General features: G+C 36.2%; 2 pseudogenes across 1 annotated transcript in view; one reads left to right on the top strand and one right to left on the bottom strand.

The window, feature by feature from the left end:
- LOC148860837 (serine/threonine-protein phosphatase PP1-like) overlaps window positions 1–16,077 on the bottom strand; it is a 33,433-nt pseudogene extending 17,356 nt beyond the window's left edge. The window contains exons 1-4 of the transcript XR_016112992.1: window positions 15,932–16,077; window positions 15,707–15,759; window positions 12,243–12,801; window positions 8,132–8,218 (exon numbers count right to left, since the gene is read on the bottom strand). The product of XR_016112992.1 is annotated as a serine/threonine-protein phosphatase PP1-like (transcript). The remainder of the gene's footprint in view (window positions 1–8,131; window positions 8,219–12,242; window positions 12,802–15,706; window positions 15,760–15,931) is intronic.
- Window positions 16,078–18,865: 2,788 nt separating this feature from the next.
- On the top strand, window positions 18,866–24,802 carry LOC148860836 (QWRF motif-containing protein 2-like; annotated as a pseudogene).
- Window positions 24,803–26,745: the final 1,943 nt, after the last annotated feature.

Below are 26,745 nucleotides of genomic sequence, written 5' to 3'. Positions count from 1 at the left end.
AAAGAATCCAGTAAATTAAGTAAATAGAAATCTATGGATAATAATTTACTTAATTTTGTGAATAGATAAATCAATTAATAAATTAAATAAATAAATAAATATTCACTTATTATTGGTGCAAGACTAGTAGTCCAAGCATTCCAAAACCAAACCAGAACCATTGACAACTGTAAATATTGGTCATAGCTTGAATTAAAGAAATCATAATTAATGGAGAGTAATTTATTTAATCTATTAAAACAAATAAATGAATAATTTAAGAAATAAAATTTCAGTTATTATTGGGATAAGACATGTACAACCTATCTGGCACCAAAACTAAAGAAAAATAATTTATTCATAATTTAAATCATTAATTAGTTGAATAATTTAGTTAAGTAAATACATAAAATCTATGGATAAAAATTTACTAAATTTTGGTAAGCTATCTAGATCCAAACCCAACCCATTGACAACCCTATATCTAATTCAAAGAGGGAGAGAGAGAGAGAGAGAGAGAGAGACAAAAATAATTTTTTAAGTAAAGAAATAAATTTCCTATTCTCAATCCGAGAATTATATGATGGTTGAGCACGAGCTCAAAATCAAGGCCTAATGGTTGGCCCGAGCTTAGACTTGGTCGGCCCAGGCTTAGACTTGGGCTTGAATTAGTTTTGTTGATATAAAGGCAAAGCCCAGCCCGTACATAGCTTGACCAATGAAAAGATTTAATCCCAACCATTACCTATCCAATTGATAGCTATAAATATTAGGTTGGGGGGAGAGAGAGGGAGAGAGAGAGAGAGAGAAATAACCCAGAGTGAGTAATTTTTAACCACTTCTGCTAGTTAAATACAATAGCACAATTAGAAAGTAACTACTTAAAACAAACTGATAAGCTCTAGAATAGAGGCAAAAATAACAAGCTAACTCATCTAGAGAGAGAGATTGCACGATTGAGGGAGGTTAGGCCAATGGTTCCCTTGTATGATGGGTAAATAGTTTCATGTTTATTAAAAAGAGATTACTAGAAAATGAGAGAGAAACAAAGAATAAAAATTTCCTTTTCGCAATCCGTAATTACGATTTATTTATTGATATAAAGGCAAAGCCCTGCCTAAACGTGGCCCAACCTATAAAAAAGGTTTAATCCCAACCGATACCTATCCAAATTGAGAGCTCTAAATATTAGGCTCGGGGTGGGGGGAGAGAGAGAGAGAGAGAGAGAGAGAGAAAATATAAATAATGAGAGAGAAAGAAGAATTTCCTCATGGATAATAATTTAATTAATTTTTTCAAATAAATAAGAAAACCCTAAATATTAGACACAAAGCCGTAAAAAAGAGAGAAATAATTAATTTGGTTTAGTAAAATAAATAAATAAATTTCATTTATCAGTTGCCCTAAATAAGTTTCAAGGAGTGAGAAAAAATAATTTGTTAGGATAATAATTGATTAATTAATTAATTAAAGAATTCAGTAAATTAAGTAAATAGAAATCTATGTATAATAATTTACTTAATTTTGTAAATAGATAAATCAATCAATAATTAACTTTAATAAAATAAATAAATAAATATTCACTTATTATTGGTGCAAGACTAGTCCAAGCAATCTAGAAACAAACACGAACCATTGACAACCGTAAATATAGGTCAAGCTTAAATAATAATTTATGGAGAGTAATTTATTTAATATATTAAAACAAATAAATAATAAAATTTCAGTTATTATTGGGACAAGACATGTATAGACTACCGACACCAAAACTAATCCATTTAATAAAGAGAGAGAGAGATATAATTTGTTCATAATTTAAATCATTAATTAGTTGCATAAATTTAGTTAAGTAAATAAAATCTATAATTTACTAACTATCTAGATCTAAACCCAACCCATTGACAACCCTAAATATCTAACTCGAAGAGGGAGAGAGAGAGAGAGAGAAATAATTTGTCAATAAAAGTAATAATTTAGTAAATTCAATAAATATTTTTAACTTAATAGCATAAATATATAAATAATTAGGAAAGAAAATGAGAAAAAAATTCCTCATGGATCATTTAATTAATTTTGTCAAATAAATAAATAAATGAATAATTTAATTTAATATAAATAAATATCGAAACTACCCCACCAATTGAAAACCCTAAATATTAGACATGAAGCGATAAAAAAGAGAGTTATCGATTTATTAATGGCATCATTGTAAATAGTTACATGTTCAACAACAAATATGAAAGAGAGATTACTAGAAAATGAGAGAAATAAAAAATTTCCTAACCACGCTTTGGGCTTTAAATGAAGGTCAGGCTTAGGCTCAAGATGTAGGCCTGATGGTCGACCCAAGCTCAGACTTGGGTATGAATCTATTCTGTTGATATAAAGACAAAGCCCAATCTAAACCTAGTCGGCCCATGAACAGGTTTAATCCCAACCTATTAATAAATTATAAATTAATTGAATAATAGAAATCTATGGGTAATAATTTACCCCCTGTATTTCTTCTACAACTTCTCCACTCTTTTATCTTCTCTAGTTTCCTCACCTATATGATTGAATAAAGTTGAGGGCAAGGGATCAGGTTGCATGACCCAACCATGAGCAACCATGAGCGCTAGCATATATTGGGCTCAATTATAGATTGAATCTGTTTCTCGTAACCTTTGTCAAATATAATTTAGTTTAATAAAAGAGAGAGATAATAAATTTGGTCTAGATCTAAACCCAACCCATTGACAAACCTTATATCTAACTCGAAGAGGGAGAGAGAGAGAGAGAGAGAGAAAAATAATTTTTTAAGACAAGAAGTTTGACAATGAGAATACAATGGGTGGGGAGATCTGCTAACTCTATGACTGATGGCCTTACAAAGCAAGGGGTAAACAGGGAAAGCATATATTGGGCTCAATTATAGATTGAATCTGTTTCCCGTAACCCCCCCTGTATTTCTTCTACAACTTCTCCACTCTTTTATCTTCTCTAGTTTCCTCACCATGAGAGCAAGGGATCAGGTTGCATGACCCAACCATGAGCAACCATGAGCGCTAGCATATATTGGGCTCAATTATAGATTGAATCTGTTTCCCGTAACCCCCCCTGTGTTTCTTCTACAACTTCAGAGTCTCCACTCTTTTATCTTCTCTAGTTTCCTCACCTATATGATTGAATAAAGTTGAGGGCAAGGGATCAGGTTGCATGACCCAACCATGAGCAAGCATGAGCAAGCATGTATATTATTGGAATCATAATGGTTCGATAACATTATCTAATTAAATAAAAAGAAATTCTTGGCCCTTAGTAGGGTGGCCAGCACTAAAATCAATTATAAAAGAAAGTCTCATAACTAATGACAAGCATAAAACATAAACAGGACTCAATTAAACTATGGCCCTAAATTAGGATTACTGATTTTGCATTTTAATTGAATAGGACTCAGTAGTTTTGTTTGGCTCCAGTAGCTCTAGCCAAGTTAAACTGAATGGTCCTAGGAGTGACTCAAAATGAGGGCAAGAGTGGAGAGGGGATTAACTCAAAAAAGAAGTTTTTAAGTGATTTCTTCAGCTGACATAATCTTTCTACTACATACCTCCTACCAGGATATTCAAATGACTCTTTGCATACAAGCTTCCTATGCACCTGAATAGCATCCTCCATGAAAGTCTGAAACCACCCCATAGCTTCTTCTCCAATCAGAAACACGTTCGCCATGTTGGCTTCCCTATAGAGGTCTTCTTTGAACCTCATTCTTCTGAAATTTCCTTTCATCCCTAACTCCACCTCCCCTCCCTTCTTTATATATATATATATATATATATATATATTTTTTTTATAAATAACAATTCAGTATTTTATATTTCTATAAATTTATTATATGTGTATGCGTTAAAAAGCATTTAACTTTTGAAAATGCATTTAAAATTTTCTTTATTTTAAAAATAATAAAGTGGATTTTGGATCAGATCAAAATCAGACCCAATTACAAACCTATTTTTCTCATAAAACCAACCAATCATCTTTTCATATTCTAAAGCTGGAACTATGTTAAGGTTATAGAAATGCATAGAACAATTAATTCAGAACTTTCGATACCTAAATTATTAATATAATACAACAAATTGGAGGTGTTTTCAAAGATAAAGGAAAAGTTCTGGCTTTGTTTTCGAGGCCAATTGGTACAGGTGACTCACTTAGAGTTGATACTACAAGGAATGCAAAGGCCAAAAGAGCAAAATATTAGAAGATTGATTGTTGAAGATGACTCTAAGTTCGTTTCTAATTGGCTACAAAAAGGACTTATGTAAATCAAAAAATTGATATTTACATTTAAGTGGCAGATCCATAATATGGAAGTGAGAAGTGCCAACTCTTTTACACTTTTGCTGCAGTACTTGCTAAACCGGGGGTGGCAGTAAGGTGAAACTGCTTTTGGTCTTTATTGTATGTTTGTGTGCTTTTATTGAGGATTCTCTTGTATCTACATTAAATCTATAAATAAAATGCTACTATTATTTGTCAAAAAAATAAAATACAACAAATTTAGAATATGCATCATAGCATATGGAAGCCTAAAACAAAGGAAAGGATGGGTTAACTCAAAAGGAAGGTCCAAAGTGATTGTCTTCAGCTAACTTAGTCTTGGTAACCCAGGTCCGTCAGGGGTGGGAGGGGTATTGAGGAATGAGGCTAGGAATGTGGTTCTTATCTACTCGGGGCCATAGGAGCTGGAAACTCTGTTAAGGCGGAACTCGCAGCTGCTATCCAAGGAGTACAGCTAGCTGTGTAGATAGGTGTTGAGCATCTGATAATAGAAGGGGACTCCAAGGTGGTATTGGGATGGCTACAAAACCCGGACTCTATAGTGTGGTGCTTTAAGAATGAAATTAAAAAATTCAACTGCCTGACAAGAAGTTTGACAGTGAGAATACAATGGGTGGGGATTTCTACTAACTCTATGGCTGATGGCCTTGCAAAGCAAGGGGTAAACAAGTTTTCAGTTTTTTGGTTTCTGTTTTCTGTTATCTGTCTCCCTTTGTCTTTCTCCCTGCTATTTGGAGAGGACGCAACTCGTGCCTCTCCATGGGAAGCTTGTTGCTTTAATTCTCTATTAATGAATCTTATCTCTTTACTCGTCAAAAAAAAAACAAAAAAACTCTAGAAGGGCTTTACATTTTTCAAAGGGGGTTAATTTCAACAATTCAGCAATTCTTCTTGCATTCTTGCGGTGGTACTATCAAACTTACAATAAATTTCTACCATTCTGCAATCCTTTGCTGCTTTAGCCAAAATTTTCATTTCTATTTCTTTTTTGGGTTTCTCCTTCTGCTTTCCCACTTCAGAGTCTCCAGTAACCCCGTCTTCTGCAAGTTCAGAGTCTTCACTCTTCTATCTTCTCTAGTTTCCTCCTTCAAGCTTTTTCCTTCCCCAAAATACTCCCCTTCTTTCCCACTTCAAATGATTCTTAACATACAAGTTTACTATCCTCCATGAAAGTCTGAAACCACCCCATAGCTTTTTCTCCAATCAGAAACACCTTTGCCATGTTGGCTTCCCTACTTTCAAACAGAAATCCTTTCACCCATAATAACTCCACTTCCCCTCCCTTGTTTATATTTTTTTATAAATAACAATTCAATATTTGATATTTCTTTAAACCTGACCCAAGAGGGTTGATTCATTCTTCCTTAAAAGGGTAACAAATAGTCAATGACATTCTCAACATTACACTTATCATGCATTTCTAGACTAAGCCAAAAGTAACACTCCATCTCCTCCCCTTTACCTCACTTTTATTTTCTTATTTTTTCTTTACTTTCCATTTTTTCCTTTCCTTCTTTGATCCTTTTTTCCTTCTGTTTTTTTTTTTTTTGCCCAAGTAAATTCCAAACCTCTAGGACTCAAAATAAGTAATTGAGCACCCTTGCCCTAGTTTGGAAGGAAATGTCTTCATGCCCCTAGTGTACACACCTCCGGGAGGTCTTAGGTCAGGTTTCATCAAAGAAGGATAAATGGCACAAAACCCAAATAAAGCTAAGTCCCAAGAATCAGGCCATATGTAGTTCAAATGGACAACACTTGGATTACCCTACTTCAAGAGTCAAATTCCATCGTCGCCAATTCCCATACATACATGCAGGATAAAGGTTGAGTGTGGACTTGGGTCGAAAGAGCAAACACAATTACGAGGAGAAGGAATAGAAGAATGGGATAAGATGGGCAATAACTATTAAAAACTCCAAATACCAGGAACTCCTATACATTAACTGTACAAAAAAAAAAAAAAAAACAGAGAAAATATTTCAAAAAAATGGAAGAAACACAAGTAAGGTGGACAAGGGCACTACAAAACTACCCCCATAGTTTATATGGGGAAAGAACACTTTGAAGCAGTAGTCTTTGAACTCATTTAACACCATATGAGGAGCTTAGAGAACAAAATATTTTTTTTCAAGAGTAAATTTCATTAAAAAAGAAAACAAGGGATTACAATTAAAAAGTGATAAAACATCATCCGAAAGCAAAAACAATACTCCCACAACAGCAAACAGCAAAAGATTAAAAAAAAAAAAAAAACTACAGCACAAATCCAAAGTCAACGCACAAAACCAAACTAAAACCATATTCCAAGAACTAAACAAAGCAACACTATTCCTGATCAAGATGAGAAAATCTCTAACCAAAACCCTCTTGAACACTTCAAACAACAGCATCCGCCTCCTGTAAAAACCAGCAGATCAAACTTCCACAACTCCTCCCATCAATCGCACTTAGTCCTCCATGTCTGAAATCCTGACCCTCTCCCTCATCCCATGCCTCTCCACCTTCCTCTTGAGTGTTGCCCTTTAACTTCACCTTTTCTTTTTCTCAAACTCTTTCAAAAGCCCTTCTAGCAAAAGCCTCACCACCCAAAAAGAATAGGCCTACAGATTTACCAACTTTAATATCCCTCTCCACTAGTTTCCTTAAGTCCACTCGACTCTTCCTTTTCCCATTATCTAAGTTCAAAACTTCATTACTTATCAAAGCTTTACCCACATCCCCCTTCCCTTTCACCTCAAGGACTCCAATCTTCTTCAACTCCCCAACTTCAGAACTGTCATGAATGTTAATTTGATCACTGGAGTTAATATTAATAAGAACCTTATGACTCGTAGCTCTAGAACCAACCTTCCTTGAAAAAACTCTCTTAAATTTATTGTTGGGTCCAGTCTCAACAAGTCCCTCTTTTAACCACGAAAAAAAACCTTAGTAACATGCACCAAATAAGATTTACTTAATCAGTTAATCCTCTTGGATCCGTTCCCAAATTGGCACCAATCCTTCCAGATAACACTTCCTCAACTAGAAAACATTGTTGTTCCTTTGAAGAACAACATTGCCCTCTACATCAAGACATCTGATCCCTTGATTGCATTACCTGCTTCAATGAAGCCTCTACCACTAATACTAGAGGATATTCCTAGTACTTCTTGTTATTAAAAGCACTTTGCTTTTCTCTCTTGCCAAATGAATACTTCTGGCATAGAACACAATATATCACTTTTCCTTTTTTGGAGATCCCAAGAATTTACCAGTTATTTATATCTTCCAAAGACCAGTTTTGGATAGCAATGATTTCAGACTTTTTAAAGTTAATTAGAGCAAATGACTTATTAGCATAAACTAAACTTTGATGCATTTGATGCTGTTACTACAAAGAGCTTGTCCTAATGTTGAGATTTAAACAAGTTGCAATTGCATATGCTCACTAATTGCACACTTGCTTTTGTTATATTTGTGCAAGGAGGAAGAGGGCCTTCCAATTACTGATCAGAAAAGGAGGCATGTTCTAGCATTCAAAGTATGTTAACTGGAAAGTGCTTACTACTAAGTGATTTCAATTAACTCGATGAAACATTCAGCCTGGTTTCTGGTTTTTGGTTTTTGGGATTCAAGCACCAAGTGGGATGAAATAAAATTGAGTTATAAAAAATCTTTTAGTTCTAACTGCCAAATAAAATTGAGTTATAAAACATCTCATATCCACTTTGAGATAGTACACTACCATATTAAGTTTTCAAGCTACTGAGAAAGTCAAAGGTAGGTTATAGTGATTATGAACACACAAACGAAATAAAGAAAAGGGGAATCTATTAACCCAATTTTAACTTACCTTCACATCTGCTAAGAAAGTCAGTTGAAAGTTCATCCATCTCAATAAAATCTTCTCAGGTGGTTGATTCATCAGCTCCTCCACATCCTAACGATTTATGAACAATATACAACTAAAAAGTAGCAAATAACATTTCATAAAAAATCACAAATAAGCAGAAAACTTCTATAAAAAGGCTATTTCACCTTACTATCATCAACTAACTCCACCAATTGAGGTGTTTTCCTCAAATTGAGGTCCACACTCCGCCCATAGTTGTATCTAAGGTTAAAGCATCAAAGTAATTGTTTCAATTATAGAAAATATTACTTATATAATTTTTAGTTTGTATCATCACCATGTGCTCAAAAGTCAAAATAGAAAAATGGCTTTCAAACAATTACAGTCAAGAATCAAGACTTAACACTCTAAAGTCTAAAGAAATCTCAAACTTCATTCATATAATAGTGATTTTTAGATGACAACCAGAGCATACCTTAATGATTTAAGATATCAATCGAAGCACTAGATGACAGAGAAAATAAAAAGCACAGAGAATATTAATATTCGTACTGACCAGAAACTGCTGGCACTTAGGAGCACCCTACCAACTTCCATAACTTAGTAGAGGGAAAAAATAAATTTAATCAAAATCAACATGATGCAACAAAAATTCATAGATTGCAATATGCCAATGTAATTATAGAGGAAGAAAATAACAAAAATCCAACCAAAGTCGTCAGAAGGACCAAATAAAAAAAATGTGCAGTGCAATAACACAAAACATGTAACTTAACATTGTACTTATCGAGCATATGGTATCGACTATTGTACAAGCAAGGGCAGAATAATGAAATATACATATGTGTAAAGGTGTACTATGTGTAACTCTATTTTATGTTGGCCAGTAGATAATTTGATTCCGAGACAAAGAGAGTAATGGGCATATAATCGTATTAGTATGTAATGTAGCAACTTTCACCAATTATTGCCCATAAATGATAGAATTTAATATAAAGTGGTGGCCTTTAGGATGTTTAGGATGTAGGACTGAATTGAAGGAAAATATTTCTGTTATGGGGGAGGGGGGAGGGGGGGGGGCTATATAGTGCGGTTAGAAGAGGTAAAAGGCCCTGTTTCTTTCACTGTTCAAAGTAGCATGATAAGCAATTTTTTTTTGTTTTTTCGATCAGCAACAGAAAAATTGAAATGTTAATTTAGAATAGAAAGATACAACTAGAGGTTGTAAAAATAACAGCAAACCCAAAAACCCAGCCCAAATTTTCACATGAGCCCAAAACATGGGTTGTCTCTGAATTCCTTGTTTAGCTAGGCATCTGCCATGTTGTTTGCAGATCTTCTAATCCATCTTATTTGGATGAGCATATCTCTAGAAAGTTGTTTGAAGTGACTGAATTCATCCCTTAGCTGCTAAATTACCCCTTCCTCAGTTTTGATCAGCAACATGCCCAGTTCAGATTTGCCGCACCACTGCGGCTAACCCTACTTCCTGTAGGCGTTGGTTGCAAATTGCTCGAGGGAGACGATGATAGACCATCATTTTGGTCCATCATCTCCCCATCTCCTTTGGTCACGTGCCTAATTAAAAGGGCGTGTGGCTTTTTAAGGTTTGGGTCCACCCGATTTAAAAAAGTCAGCCCATTCACTTGCCTAGACCTATTAGATCCTGATGGGCCTTGGTCCAACCCTCTATCCCTTTGCCAGTCACGTGTTTACTTAAAACAACATGTGACTGGTTGACTAGCCTCGGTTCATTGGACCAGACTGACCAGCCCACAAGACTGGCTTGAACCCTGAAACCTTGCCGACTTTTGTTCATTTTGTTTTGAAATTTGAACTGGAACAAGCCTGTCTCCATTTAATTCCCCTGTCACCGACTGAACATAGGACCTGCCATCCCTCAGCCCACCTTGCCATGCAGACTTTCCCCAAGTGTTTAAATCATCATCTTTTTTCTCTTTTTTTCTTGGGAACCTCAGTTGCCTTAACTTCTCTTGTAGAGACTACATTGTCTTGCAAACCACACAACCAAGCCTGTTTTGTCTCTTCATCTTCCTCTCTTCTTCCCTCCTTCCATAGCTGGGCTTCAATGGAGGTAGCAAGCCAAATGGGGTAAACTAAACCATCTGAAACAACCTCTATCTTCTTTGGAATATCACTGGGTTTAATACCACCTAACATCACTACAACTGAATGGAGATCACAATCAAACACACCATCTAATCTTGCATCACAGACTACAACTATTGACTGTAATACTTCCTCCTTCCAGAGGTTGAAAAGTAACCCAAGCAATCTAACTATTACATTGTCCTCAATCACAAAACTTTTGGTATTGGAGAGAGGACACCATTTTGAGACTATGGCAGCACCAGCCTCTTAGTAAATAATTAAGGCTGAAATCTCTTCTTCATCTTCACCCAGATCTAACAAAGCTTTACAAGAGGCATAAGGAGTAATCACCATCGGCTTTTGCAGGTTTATTTCTCTGAGTATCGCCTGAGCAATACCTCTCCAATCCTTTGGTGGACTTGAGGTTTCCACCACAAATTTCTTCCCCTAGTTCTCCTTTTCTACTGATGCTACTAGTTTAGAACTTATTTTTCCTTTTTCTGCAATCAACCAGTTTCTATCACTGGGTTCTTCCATTCTCTTATGTATACCCACTTTCTTTTCCTTTGCTACAGCCTCTACTTGTTTTGTTTTCAGCTGCTGAATAAAGTCACTCAGTACCTGTGCCACTGCCTTCCAACCATTACCCCTTCTGCTTTCTGGGAAGCAGACCACCTGCTTCTTTCTTCCTCCAAAGAATTCCTACAAAGTTATGTAACAACCTTTTCCATTCTTTTTGTATTCCAACTCATACCTCTTTCTTCCATCAAGGTTGAACTTCGTAAAGTTCATTTGTTTACCTTTGGAACTTGCTTCTAAACAAACTTCTGCATCCATTCGATCACTTCAAGACCTTCCAGCAATATTGTAGTTCTCTTTGCCTCCCTAATCTTCAAGCTCTACTGGCTTCTGATCCTTACCTCTTCAAGAATGAAAACTTTTGCTTCAATCTTTATCTCTTTCCTCCATTTTGCAACTTCTACAAACCTATTCTCCATCTCTCTTCTCTCACTCATTGGAATCGGCTGATTGAGAATATGGATACTATGTTGGCGGATTGAAAGTCAGCACAATAACTTCCTTGACTCCACCCCTTCTTTTCTTCTTCATACTCTTCTTTTATTTTAGTATTTTTCACCAGCTTTTCTGGGTCTAGAACAGGGCTTCACCCCTTCTTTTCTTCTTCATATTTCTTCTATTATTTTAATATTTTTTCACCAGTTTTTTTGAGTCTAGAACAAGGGCTCTGCCACCTACTTTTCACATTCATTTTCTTTTATTTTAGTATTTGTTCCCTATGTTTTGTTGATCTCAAATAGGGGCTCCACCCCCTTCAGTTCTTTTAAGTTCCAACTCCTAAGTTATAAGATGTAACTCTAATAAATTGTTTTGCCTATTTGAAGCATCACTGCAAGAAACACAAGCACAAAAGTGCAGAATACATAAATCCAAAGAAACTAGTTCAGAATGGGTAGAAATTCATCAACTTATTATTTTTAAATTCCATCGCCTAGGTGAGGACTAGGTGCCTAGGTGCCCGGACGCTCCGCCATGGTCACCTAGCCTTGCCTTGGCACCTTGGAAACTTTGAGCAACAGTTCTTTTTCTTTACTTCTGTAAGTGCTTCCATGATGAAATCTAGTTCCTACTCAAACTTTAGTGGACAGCAAGTTGTATCTTTGTTTATTCATATCTATTTTTCATCATTAGTCACCCAAATTACCTTCTGTCACACTGGAAAGTCCACTACTAGATATGGAAGTTGTAGCACCCCTACTTGTCTGCCATAACTTTTAGTGAGGATTATGAATTATGCCATTCTGATGGGACCCTATGATTTCATGAAACATGCACTAATCTAGACCATGATTTGATGTTAGATGCATAACTGAAATCTATAGGCCTAGACATAAGTTGATAGATGCATATGTTAATGAAGTAACAAAAGTTGATTAAGCAAGCCAAAAGAGCCAGGCTATGGCATTTGAATCATATCTACCTGATGAGCACGACAAATGAGATCTAGATCATGTTTTTGAAGGAATTCAGTGACTTGTCAGCTCCAAATGTATAAGATACACCTCTGTCATTTTCTCCCCATCCTTGTATATCTTTATCAGGATCAGCCCATAGCAAATCACAGAGAAGTCCCTGATCGGGCACATCAACAGGGCGAACAATATTCTGTATCTGATCCAAGTTCTTCAAGTCAGGGGACAATCCTCCATGCATGCAAAGGATCTTGTCATCAATAAGAGCAGCCACTGGCAGGCAGTTGAAGCAATCTGTAAATGTCTTCCAGAGGCGGACATTAAACCTTCTCTTGCACTCGTCATAAAACCCATATATTCAGTTGATGGAAGCACACTCATGGTTGCCCCGAAGAAGGAAAAAGTTCTTCGGGTATTTAATTTTGTATGCAAGGAGAAGGCAAATGGTCTCTATGCTCTGCTTACCACGGTCCACATAATCCCCAAGGAAGAGATAATTTGCTGCAGGTGGGAGTCCACCATATTCAAAAAGCCGAAGAAGATCAGAATATTGACCATGGATATCTCCTGCCAAAGAGTCAAGTAGTTCAACAATGGAGATTTCATTATTAAAGCAAATGAATGGAGCTACACTTTTACTCCACACAAGATATTTGCAGTTTAACAGAAAATGTTGTAATTGAATTAGAGAACTTGGTAAATATGATAATTATATGTATGCATTTGCATCAGCTGTGTAGACACATGGGTAGATGCCTAACAAAACAAACAACTTGCTCCTTCTGGTACTTAATAAAATTCAAAATATGGCTGCCTTTGCTCTGAGATACTCATTACTCAATCAAAATCCACAATCATTTTTCTCAAATATCAATCAAAACGATCATAAAAGCATGTAGATAATGGGAGTTGTCATTTTTGTATCTAAGATAACAGGCTTTGGAAAGGCAAGCATATGCTGTTACCATTAGACAATGTCTGTTATAAAATCTGATTAATCTTAACACCTATGATGTGACACATAGGATGAAGTCGACAAAAAGATAAATGCTTAGATATGAATATTTGTCCTCTATTAGTTCTTTATTGGGTAAAAACCAACCTGGTGGAGTCTGTGGATGAGACACTGATCCTGAACATTACAGGAGTTGGTCCATGAGGGTCCCCCATGTTTCATTGATCTCGACTTGTTCAACACTTGATTGTTCTAAACATGTTCACCACATAGTTTGTAAGGAATTACCCACAAAGGACAAGAGAACCAACAAGCATCCTAAACTCCCCATCATGACCAATCAAATAAGAACTTACATAGACTAATGGCGGTATGGCAGACATAATGGGTATGGCACACTTTGAAAACTATGACCCAAATATAAGAACCATTACAAACAAGAAAAAACAAGGATTCTCGCATACCTCTATCCAAAAACCATACTCCAGCCATCAGAATCGCCCTCATCAGGTATCAAAAATGTATCTCTAAATATGGTTACCGGTGTCAACTGAACTCTTACCCCATTCTTTTTTTTTTTTTTTTTGATAGTTAACACCCACCCCATTCTTTTCAATTGACCCTCACATAGTTTTCTGTTTCTAAAACTTCCCCCGATTTCTGCACTCTTAGTTCCCCATCTTCCAACTGTTCAGAAAACTCCCCTCCTAAATATAACACTCCCGACACTTCCCTCATTTATAGTGGAGTATTGAGATATATACTCAGATGAACAAAACAAACAGAATGTACACAAGACAGCTTGCATCAGAGAGATAGAGAGAGATGGAATCCTGGTTACACTGGATTGCTTAGCTGTAACCCCTGGAATTGCTGAGTCCCTCTTTGCCAGCAGATCAGGTATCACTCAGTCCTATGCATAACAACCTCTATGATGGAAGCTTTTGAGTCAAAGATCTGTCTGTAGCACTCTTTCCAGATAGCTTAAAAAAGAGTGAATTGAAGGAAAATATTTCTGTTATGGGGGAGGGGGGAGGGGGGAGGGCTATATAGTGCGGTCAGAAGAGGCAAAAGGCCTTGTTTCTTTCACTGTTCAAAGTAACATGATAAGCAATTTTTTTTTTTTTTTTGTTTTTTTGATCAGCAACAGAAAAAATGAAATATTAATTTAGAATAGAAAGATGCAACTAGAGGTTGTAAAAATAACAGCAAACCCAAAAACCCAGCCCAAATTTTCACATGAGCCCAAAACATGGGTTGTCTCTGAATTCCTTGTTTAGCTAGGCCATCTGCCATGCAGTTTGCAGATCTTCCAATCCATCTTATTTGGATAAGCATATCTCTAGAAAGCTGTTTGAAGTGCCTGAATTCATTCCTTAGCTGCCAAATTACCCCTTCCTCAGTTTTGATCAGCAACATGCCCGGTTCAGATTTGCCGCACCACTGCAGCTAACCCTACTTCCTGTAGGCGTTGGTTGCAAATTGCTCGAGGGAGACGATGATAGACCATCGTTTTGGTCCATCATCTCCCCATCTCCTATGGTCACGTGCCTACTTAAAAGGGCACGTGGCTTTTTAAGGTCTGGGTCCACCCGATTTAAAAAAGTCGGCCCATTCACTTGCCTAGACCCATTAGATCCTGATGGGCCTTGGCCCAACACTCTATCCCTTTTCTACTCACGTGTTTACTTAAAACAACATGTGACTGGTTGACTAGCCTTGGTTCATTGGACCAGACTGAACCAACTCACAGGACTGGCTTGAACCCTGAAACCTTGCCGACTTTTGTTCATTTTGTTTTGAAATTTGAACTGAAGCAAGTCTGTCTCCATTTAATTCCCCTGTCACCGACTGAGCATAGGACCTGCCATCCCTCAGCCCACCTTGCCATGCAGACTTTCCCCAAGTGTTTAAATCATCCTCTTTCTTCTCTTTTTTTCTTGGGAACCTCAGTTGCCTTAACTTCTCTTGTACAGACTACACTGCCTTGCAAACCACACAACCAAGCCTGTTTTGTCTCTTCATCTTCCTCTCTTCTTCCCTCCTTCCATAGCTGGGCTTCAATGGAGGTAGCAAGCCAAATATAAATAACACAGTTAAAATAATTCTTAATAGAATCCTCTGAAACACTGCTTAACCCAGAAATTCAAGCAATAGATAAAATGAGAAAGAAAGATCACAATAGGAGACATAATGAAATTATCTTGACAGAGTTCTGTGAAACCTGAAACAAAAAGGTACACTGGAAGGTCTTCTAAATAGTTACTGTGAACACTAAACCCGATGCCACTGATAAGCATTGTACATCTACAACTATACTTATATGAAATTAAGCCAGAACAGAAGCATAGACTTCGGAATAGAAGGAAAAAAAAAAGAAGAAAGCAAAGGTAAATAGTCCTACCGATTAGCCAATCAAAAGAACTAGAGAATTTCTTTTGAGGCAGATAGTAAGCAAGTTGAAATCAAACTAAGCAAGTTCTCCAAGCCAAAAAAAAAAAACGAGGGTAACCTTACTAAAATCAAAAGTGAAGCCGTTCGAATCTCCACTCAAAGACAAAAAACGGTAACTACAAAAAACCAGAACCAATGGAACAGATCAATGCATTTTTCGTTGTATAAGAAATTAGAAAGAAAATAGATCAATGGAAGATCTTAAGAAGAGCGAGCATTATCGAGCCAATAACCTTACCCGGCGAGATTGTGAAACAAGGCTCTCTTAAGAACTAGATCTGTCTAAACCTGTTGTTCAGTGCCGCAGAAAGACTGTGATGAAGAAACCAGATCTTGAAGAAGACCCAAAGAGATAGAACTAATAACTTCATCCGGCGATCATCAGTGAAACAGGGATATGCCAAGAACTGGAATTGTGAATAAGGCCTTGCCATTCTGTGCCCTAGGATAATATCTCTGTCGGCGAATCCTTCTCACTTCAGTGCCGTTGGGAAAAGAACAACGAGACACTCTTAACGGTCATAATTCACAATTTAGGGTAGGGAAGAGATCCCCTGTTTTGAAGGTAAATCGATTCCCTCTTTCGTTCACAGGTTCACTTTGATTTTTCATATTACAGGGAAGTAAAATTCAATAAAACCGCTCAAAAAAAAAAATCAATAAAACCGCCGGTTTCTACTTCATTGTCTTGGCACCGATTGGACTTGTTGTATCTTCTAGCTTTGGGCTATGCTTGGATTTAACAATAAAATAAGAACTTGACCCAAGCCCACTTTACCTTTAATCACTTATCCACGCATATATATCTATGTACTTCGTGTAGAAGAAATATTGTTAGTTTATATTTAATTATTTTTGTGGTAAGGCACAAAATATTTGTTTAAGTCCCAAAATCTTCTTCAGGCAGAGAATTAAGCTCATCCCAACTATATGAGTGAATTGCGAGATTTTATTTCATCATTTTTAAAATCATATCATTGTTAAGTTATTGGTGCTTAAATTATTTTTTGGGTAAATTACAAAGACCCCCCTAATGGAGATGAGAAAACATTAGGTGCATTTCCTAAGCATGTGGGGATGGTGGATATGGTTGAATGAGTTAGATTTATCGATGGTTGTTGGAGTGGTGGGAGGAGGAAAACTAGTTCTAATGGTTGATAAAGAAAATTGAATGACACTCGAAGGGCATTTGTGTCCTTTTGCATGCCACTTAACAACTGACCAGCAACAGTACTAGGTTGGCACATTTCAAAAGTTTGAATACTAAATTGTCACATTTTAAAGTTCAGGGACCAAAGTAGCACTAGGCCCAAAGTACAGAGTACTAATCGGGAATTTTCCCTTTTATTTATCTTCAAAAAACAACTTTAGGAATTCCATTGATTGTGGTTTGTTTAGTATTAGAAAAAATCCGCCTTTGATCCTTGTGTTCTTTAAAACTCCAGGCAAGCTTCTTGTACTACCACATAAAAGGAGTTGTGGGTTCTATCCATATATAAAAAGAAGTATAAGTTTCTTTGTTTTTGTTAGTCATATTTGTGTCTTTATGCAAGGGTAAGCAACTAAGCCATTAATAAAAGCTTACAAATTAGTTTTGAATAAAACTTAGGAGTTACGAATCAACTATCTCTCGTTCTCCTATGAAATGGAGTTCTTGGGGGAAGATAAAATCAACCAGTAATATTCTAAGCCATAACTCATAAGTAGCATCAAATTTGTTTTCTTTTTCATCCATTTCTTCTAAAAGAGCCAAATTGATGAGGGTCAAGCAATTGAAAAGTTAACAATCCTAAGACCAATGTTTAATTCCCTAGGAAGACAACCCCACCAACCCAAGCACATTGAGTCTCTGATCCTTGAAAATCTAGTTTAATCCATTTAGCTTGCTATTTATGATCAAACACCAAAAGGGGGAAAGGGTTAAACATTAACCATATAATTGACTTGGGGGAAACCTTCCCTAAATGAATTATGCACCACATATAAGAACCCCATGGTAATAACTTCCACAAAAGCCAACAAATCAAATGAGGCAATGCATGGAAGTCTAATTGGTGAGAGAGATACTTGGTAGGTGGAGAGGCACATTGCCATAACAGGAGCCTACAAGAAGCTTATCTCCTTTAGGCACATCATCTGTTTTCCATTAAAGAAGATCAGGATGAACAGATTGGCTCGTATATGGAGGCAAGGGACCCAAAGTTGTTGACTGGGACCTTGAATATTTACCATATAGCAAATACTAAAATATCAGTACCCATAATTTGATGGCTCCTACATAAGAGGGCTTACAGCAAAAGCTTGCATGATCCAATGTCTTTAGACCATTCCATCCATGGATCATTTTTTTAGAGAGTTCAAACTGAACTATTGACCACCATCCAAATATTTTCTTTAAAATCATACATTCTGGATTAAAATTATGAAAGATTTATTTTGTGCTGCCAATAAAAAAAAGAAAAAAAAACTCACTGAGTGCCGCCTTGTGTGAATATTTTGTTCATTATTTTGTTTTTGTGGTTTTTTCCTTGCGATCTGTGGTTATAGAAATCAAAGAACTAGATATTGACATATTCATACATACCTCAAGCAAGGGTACACTCTGTCATTGCACCTGCTTGTTTCACCTGGCGCTCACTGCCTAATCAAGCAAAACCAAAAAAATAATCACAAAACAAATCACGAAAAGAGATCAAAGAAGAACACTGAAGCTCAAAATATTTTACTCACAGAGATCCATGATGTGATTCCTAACAAATTGCACATTCCCACAACGATATCTACCACATTCAAACAGTAGATTTAGATTACTAGTACCCAAGAAAATGAAACAATAACACCAAAAGAGGGCGAAATAGAAAGTAGAAACTAGGGTGTAAGGATTTATAATGTACCCCAGGCTTAAGAGTGACGCCCTTCTTCATCTCAAAGCTCTTCAGTTTCTTTATAGAAGAAGTCTCACCCCACTCTTCTGCACTCTCACACAATCAGAATCGTTTCCAGGAGATAACCAACGGTTCTTTCCCTTGATGCCTTCAGTGCTACACAAAAGCAAAACTAATTTTCTCCAAGTAATGTCTTTGGATCTCCTTCTGACTTCTTTAACAGTCCATACCGTACATCTACTCTCTACTTTCAAATTTCTAGACTCAAAATTTAAAAGATGTTTATGTAGAAAAACCCTAACTCCAAACTTGCTTGAGTGAAACCCCAAGAGATTTCATGCGGCATAACTTCCATGGGCAAGGGATTGCGCTATCCACTGAGACACAAAACAAAAACCTCACTAATACATATTTGGTTTCAATGGAATTTGCAAGATCCAAGAGAGCCTACCCCGATTCAGCTGCCACTCAGGTGGGTGGAAGTTGCCGCTACAAGCCTAAGGTCGCGGTTACAAGAGATATGGAGTATTGCAGAATCGTGTAATGGTGGTTGTCGGTTCAAATAGCACTTAGACATTGTCGGTGCAAATAGATAAGAGATCGGAAGAATTGATGGTCGCTGTTACAATCTCTAAGTTGCCATTAAGACTTGAGAGTCATCTCAACAAGACTCACAAAACACTAGGGAGAGAAAAAGAAGCTTCTAGGGTTTTAATATTTCTTCTCCTCTTGCAGAAATTGTGACTTTTAGGTTTCACCAATATCAAGTGGTGGAGAAGGCTCTTCCCTGCGACATAGATGAGCATTCTAAGATCTACAGTATGAAGCTATGGATGACCAATGAGGTCTGTGCTAAATCGAAGTTATGGTACTTCGTGAAGTCAAGAAGAGTGGGCAAGTGTTCATAATTAATGAGGTGTTTTAAAAGCAACGAACAAGTTTTGGCAATTAGATTTTTGCGAAGAAACCCAACCAAAATCAAAGAAATAACATTTGGTTGCCACATCAAATACAAAGAGATTATCCATTGTTTAGGAATATGTTATTTTTAAAACCTTAGGATAGGAGTGGCAATTTTCCCGTCCCTGACGGGTACTCGGGCTCCTTACCTTGGCAGGGTTCGGGTCGGGGTTGGGATGAGGCTACCTTGAATTCCCGATTGGGGATGGAGATGGGGACGGGGAATGCAATCCCCGCCCCAATCGGTCTCCAATTAATATTTATATATAATCATATATAATATATATAATATATTATAAATTTATATATTTATATAATATTATTTGTTTTTAAAATATTAATTATTAAAAATTGAAAAATAGTAAAAGTGTAAAACACTAAACTAAAACCCACGACAGAGAGAAGAGAGAAGTTGAGAACTCTCAACTCTGCATCTAGAACAACTAAACCCATGAACCCTAGCTTCATGCTTGCCTTCGTCTTCGACTCTTCGTCACCGATTCGCTGACCGCTATCACTGTCACCCGCCGTCGCCGTAGAAGACTCAAAACCCTAGCTCTGTGCATTCTCGAGTGATAGAGAATAGATAAAGAAGAGTTTCAGTCGTCAGTCCTTCTAACTTTCGCCTATCGTCGCTGACCATCGTCGTCGTGATGTCGTCACCCATCGAACTCTCTCTCCTCACTGATCTTAACTATCCCAATGGTCCTCTCTCTCTCTCTCTCTTTCTCTCTCTCTCAATCTTTTTGTCTCAACCTCTCACTCCGTCGGGGATTTGGGTCTCCGACGAGGAATTCATCCCCATCGGGGTCGGGGATGGAGGGGAGATTCCTTTCCCCGCCGGGGATCAGGGATGGGGACATAGGGTAATTTGAGGGTCGTGATCGAGGATGGGGAGTGTAATCCCCGCCTCGAACCCACCCGTTGCCATTCATACCTTAGGCTACGTTTGATTTGTGGGAAGATTTTGACGAAATGGGAAAGGTTAGAAAGGATGGAAAAAAAGAAAGAAAAAATGAGTAGATATTTTATGTTCCAGACTTCCAGTTTTTATTAAAAAGGAAAGATAGTGGGAGAATCAATTCTAATAACATTTATTAATTAATTAACTAGCGAGGACCCGTGCAATGCACGGAATTTGTTAAGAAAAGCTAAACAATAAAACAAATAAGAGTATACAATTGTTTTATATTTCTTACTTTTTATAATAATGATTAATTATTTATATTTATAACTTTTTAATAACATTTTAAAATACAAAAATATAAATAATTTATTTCAGCTAAGCTTGTTCATTGAGCTGATTTAACCGACCAACACCTGAATTGCCCAGATACTAATATTTTAGATTGAAATTGGGATCGGTTTTGTTGTGGCCATTTGTAAATTGACCAAAATTGAATGACCCAATCATAGATATATATTAATATTTTTATTTTTTAAATATAATTTTTAATATGGAAAAGGGGTGAAATTCCCATATTTATTAGTTTCAAATATGTTATATTATAAGTTTATTTTTTAATAATGTTAATGTAATTTTTAAAATTTAAAATTAAGTTTTCAATATAATTTTTTTAAACCAATTGAGCAAACAAAAAATTAACCCAAACCAATACAACCCAATTTAGTTGGTTTTCACTAATGGTCAGTAGATTTTGGGTAACCAAATCCCCAACATGACCATGTCGATTTGGTTGACCAAGTAGCCTACAACTGAATTAAACCAGGTTATGATTAGCACTCCTAATTTCATCTAAATTAATATTTTAATCTCTAATAAATAAAATTAGTTTAATCAACAATAATTATTAAAAATTTATAGCAAAAATGCATAATAATTGAAAATATATTGGTAATGAAAATAAAATAGATAACAAATAAAAATAAAATAATTACAAAAATACTAAAAATACTGAAAATATACTAAGTTGGTCATAAATATTGTAACCTCAAAAATACAATAAATACAATAAGTATAATATATTAAATTTAATAGTTAAATAACAATAGTTTAATATCTAGTAATTAGGAGTGGATTTATACATAATTATTGACAATATATTTTTAAAAACATGGGAAGAGAGGAATTTTCCAAAATATTTCATAATTCCCCTTGCCATCCCACAAACCAAATGGAGCTTAACATTTTATCACGTAAATGTTTGAGATTCTATGAAATAGTGAAATAGGCTTTTTTTTTTATCTATCGTCAAAAGGAGCCTTCTCTTCGAATAAGAGGAATAATAGAAACAAGCTAACTAGTAACTAGGTTAAGGGGTGATACCATGCCAGTCGTTACAAATTAGGTTTAGTCGAGATCAGTCCAAACCAATCCTAAGTTCTATAGGCTCATATTCTCTAACCCTTAGTATAAGAAATTTATTGGACCATCCAATCATATTTTGCCACATCATTAATATCTTTCATTTCAAAACGCAAGGTAAAAGAATTAAAACTCTTCCAATGTTTCTCTTAAATATTGAAACATTCTTTCACTTTTTAAATTGGGTAAAATACAAAAGTCTCCCCTGAAGTTTTTGGCAATCATAAAAACCTCCTCTACAGTTTCATTTTAACTTAACCTCTATATTTTTGAAAAAATTCAACAAATACCTCCCTTAATCAATGACCAAGAAGGAAAACATTAAAGAGATTATCATTTTTTTCAAAATACCTATTTTACCCATCTCTCTATGATCCGCTCGAACACTATTCATCTTCTTCCTCACACGCATTGCAGTAGAATGGCGGTGCACTCCCCCCTCCAGAAGATTGCAATAGACCTCTCCATCAAGGTACTCCACTTACCTCCTCACAACAAGAATAGATTTATCGAAATCCAAAAAGACTTCCCCTATTACCTTTTGAAAAGGACAATGGCGTTGTTGGTCCCCGGTGACCGAAATCCTAAGAAATCACTTCTAGGTACATGTCCCCTTCCACTTCCACCTCTTCTACCTCTTCTTCTAGACGATGCCCACCTCCTCTTGTTTCGAGGCCCACTACCTCGACAACTGCTTCAAGACCATTGTCATCTTTGATCAAATGGTCTCAGTCTACCGAGTAGAGGTGTCCAATCGCTCCTTGACCCACCACGCCACTTGCCTAATTCGACAAGGACAAGCAATGCTGCTGAAGCTTTAGTAGCTTCAAAAATGTTGTTCACTTCTACATGGAGTTTATCAGTTTCATTTCATGGGGAATCCATTCTCACTTCCGATTAATTAGATGAAGGCCACTTCAACGCCCAATTTGAGTAATACGAGAAAGGCTACACCAGAGCGGAGGAGGACAACGCCATTGAGAGGGAAGATTGATGGTCTTGGAGGAATAGATTAGATGGAGAACTCAAAAGCCATTAATCAGCAATGTTGGTTCGGTAGAACTAGAATGACAAATCCTTTAACAAGAAGTTCAGATTACATTATTGACAAGAAAAAACTCAATGGATCTAGAACTGTGGTTCGTGCATTACAACAATCAATGATTGATGAAGGTAGGAGGGCATTGTTTGATGGTAGATTACATCGGGATTCAAGCATTGTCGACTTTGTAAAGACTATTCAGCATGCAATGGATGCCAATTCCACAAACCTCCTATTGAGGTTTGTAACCGCAGTTTTTTTTTTCCAAAATTACAAGGGGGTTTGTTAAATTAAAGTCATAATTCATTCTTTTCTCGGCAATCTTTCTCTGGCTCTCCTTTTATTTTCATTCCAATATTCTATTTCCAACTAAACCTGGTCCTTTAAGACCTTGAGTTGATTTCTTTGTCTGAGAGGAGAACATAGGTGCATTCTCGGTCTTGAATTTTTTCTCTTTTGATTTGTCTGGCAAAAATTTGTTTTTTTTTTTTTAAGAATTTGGTCTAGGATCCTTGCATCCCCTTTTTTTTCCCTTGCAAAGTTTGTATTATATAGATGAGTTGCTTTTCTTGTACGAGTCCTCAGGGAAAGGACGTAAGAAAAATTGAAGATAGTAATAGTGTTCGATCTCGCTCTCGCCATTTCTGTAGTTCTTCAGGTCACTCTCTATTCCTTCATTTCTCTTTGTCGATTCAAACCTTCTGTTGATCTCCTTACCATTGCTTTGGCTTACAGGAACCAATTTGCAATGGATGCCAATTCAAAAAATGGGTCATCAGTCCCCTCTGACCTCACTGCATCTGATACTAAGAGTGGCTCCTCTAACAGAACTGGAGTACAGGAGCACAATGGGGTTTCTCAAGCTCAGATTGGGTCTCATGGAATTAGTGTCCCTATTAGGTTTTGGCAGGAAACAAATAGCCAGTTCCGGCATTTACAAGACCCTGGTCGACGAATACTAATAAGAACTCACTAGACCACCTGCTCTAGGAACTCTTGAATCAAGTTGTTATGCACACCCAGAAGCTAGAAAACAAGCTGTAGTTGATCAGATTAGAACCTTAAGGAAACTAAGTCCATAAAGACCCCAATCTTGAAGACGCCACAAAGGTTGATCACTCCCTTGATAAGTCAAGATATTGTATTCTACCAAGAACACAAAAAGGCAAAGCTAAGTTTGCTGAAAATACCTCTATATTATTGATTGATTTACGTGTTACATTATATAGACATGTAAACATCATTATCTTATAAAAAACTCCTAATCTTATAAGGAAACTCCTAACTAGTGATGATTCCTTTAATTTAGGAAAACAAATATGCTTTGAAATAGATATCCTTCTAAAAGACTACAACTCATGACAACTAAGCATAGAAAAGTCAAAGTAAACCAAAACAAGACAAAACAAGCCCAACAAGCCCATCAAGCCCATCAATACATTTTAGCATGCAAATTGGGCCTTTTCTTATCATGCCCATGCGCCAAGCCCATCAATACATCTTATGTCATGGATTCCTAGCTTGTTCTTCAAGATCCAAGCCTTGCTCATCGTCTTGCACATAAAGATAGGTGATTATCCTTGGTGAAGCTTTGGACACTTCTGGAGCAGTCTTAGAATCTTCTAGAATAGCCTCTTTGTAATGCACTTTCATGATTAAGCCTTGTAAAGCCTCTTTCATCCTCTTTGTTCTTGCCCTAGTCATTGATTGGTCCACCGATTCCTTGCAAAGGATCTTGAGAATATTTGGGAATATTAGCTTGACCCATTTGGCCAGCACCTCGATCTCCATTAAACACTAGTTCAAGGATGACTACTCCACTAGAACTTATTTCATCCAAGAAACCATTGAGTTTTAACAATAGTCCCATATCATCTCCTCGAACCATCTCCACTACTGGTAGCAAGATGTTGTCAGATATCGGTAGGTTGCACCATCTTTCATGATGTGGAGGAAACAAAGTGGCTCGTGGGGAAGCCTTAGATAGAAAAAAGAAGAATAAGGAGAGCAAGAGGAGACATAGAGATGCCATTGATGAATATTGAAGAATGATAGAGAGAGGGAAGTGATGAATAGTGTTATTTCGTGTTGGTGGAGAGAGAGAGACTTAGAGGAAAATTCAAGAAGAGGGAAGGTTGGAGGCGGGAGTGCATCACCATTCTATCATCATTGGGCATGGTGAGGAAGAAGATGAACAGTGTTTCAGATGCACATTAATTCGTGAAAAGGTAAAATAGGTATTTTGAAAAAAAATGATCATCTCTTTAACATTTTCCGTCTTGGTCATTGACAGAAGCGAGGTATTTGATGAATTTTTCAAAAATAAAGGGGATATTTTTGCTAAAATGAAACTATAGGGGAGGCTTTTATGATTGTCAGAAACTTCAAGGGAGGTTTTTGTATTTTACCCTTTTAAATTAGACAAAGACCTCCCTCCCTTGTCACAACTATGAATATCAAAATCATCGGTCATTTTTGCCCAACTAATTCTTTGAATTTTTGAAACAGAATAATTTCATTGACTAGAGAACATAACTACATATACGAATACATACAAAAGAGTTTTAAATCTAAACAAAATGTATTACCAAGCACAAACTTCAAAACATGAAGATCAATGCCCATACTAAAGATAAGAGGGAATTATGTCTATTTCAGACCCAAACGAATATGTATTTTCTGCCTCCATCATATCTTGCGATTCCCTTTTGAATTCTCTATTTCCAATAATTCAAACTCTCTCTCTCTCTCTCTCTCTCTCTCTCTTTCTCTCTCTTTGTTGCAATATAAGAAACTCATATATTATCACTATAACTACAATGATTTTACCTTCCTCTCAAAGATTTTTTTTTTGTTGCCAAAATCTCATTATTCAATCATAATTCTCTAATGAGTTGGGATATAATTAAGAAGTAGGCAAACTTCAAATTAATTTTCATCTAAACAACCATGGAAAAATTCATTGCACTTCAATTGCACATGATGTATGGATCCATCGTTTTTCTAGCTAAGAAAAGTTGTGGAACTTATTACCTTACAGATATGGAAATTACAACTAGGAATTAGCTCAAATCCATTACTACATTCAAAAGTTGTTCCTTCTTCACACAGTTTAAACACAAATAGTAAAATACTTCCATCAGTAAGTAGGGGCTACCTTAGATTGAGTGTGGGGTTTTGGGTTTACAGTACAATGTGATTGTGTTGTAGTCACTTATTTGGATATTTACAACACAGTCTCCATAGGTTCTAAATCCATGTATCTACATAAACAAAATTTGTTTCTACGCTGGTGAAATGGGCCTTGTCTTTTTTTTTTTTCTAGTCCAAAGATAGCTCCTCTACTTATTGACAAAAGTATTTTTGTCAACAAAACAAGCATATACAATGGAAGGGAAGTGTCATGTTACAACATTAAATTGCACCTAAGTATGCAAGTGTCAAGTTTCATTCTAGGATATTATTAATCTTCTTCTTCCCAATTCTCTGCGTTCTTGTCTTTTGTCTATTGATATTGCTTTTGCTCTTATTGATGTTGCTTGTATTAAAATATCATAGTTCTCTTTTAATGCTTATTCCTCTTCCTATGATGCCATCACTGAATCACCATTCATATCTTACTTGAAGCATATTAACCTCGCCTATTTGGACTCTGAAATATCATCATTGGAGGCATAAGAAATCAGACAAGCATTCAGGCCATTGGTTATGGGATCTGTGGATCACAAAGGAACAATTTAACATTATTCGAGGGTATGATATGTTGGTTTTCAATACCTAATTTTTGCTCGCTTCCTTCACTCTACCTCTTTATACCTAACTTTAAAACCTAAAACTTGAAAACACTACCAGATTAATTTGAGACTTTGTCAAAACCCAAAATTTCTAC

The sequence above is a fragment of the Nelumbo lutea genome, chromosome 4, assembly GCF_056320005.1.
Source record: "Nelumbo lutea isolate HS-2025 chromosome 4, American lotus-T2T, whole genome shotgun sequence".
Classification (NCBI taxonomy): Eukaryota; Viridiplantae; Streptophyta; class Magnoliopsida; order Proteales; family Nelumbonaceae; genus Nelumbo; species Nelumbo lutea.
This window is presented reverse-complemented; position numbering and strand designations above follow the sequence as displayed.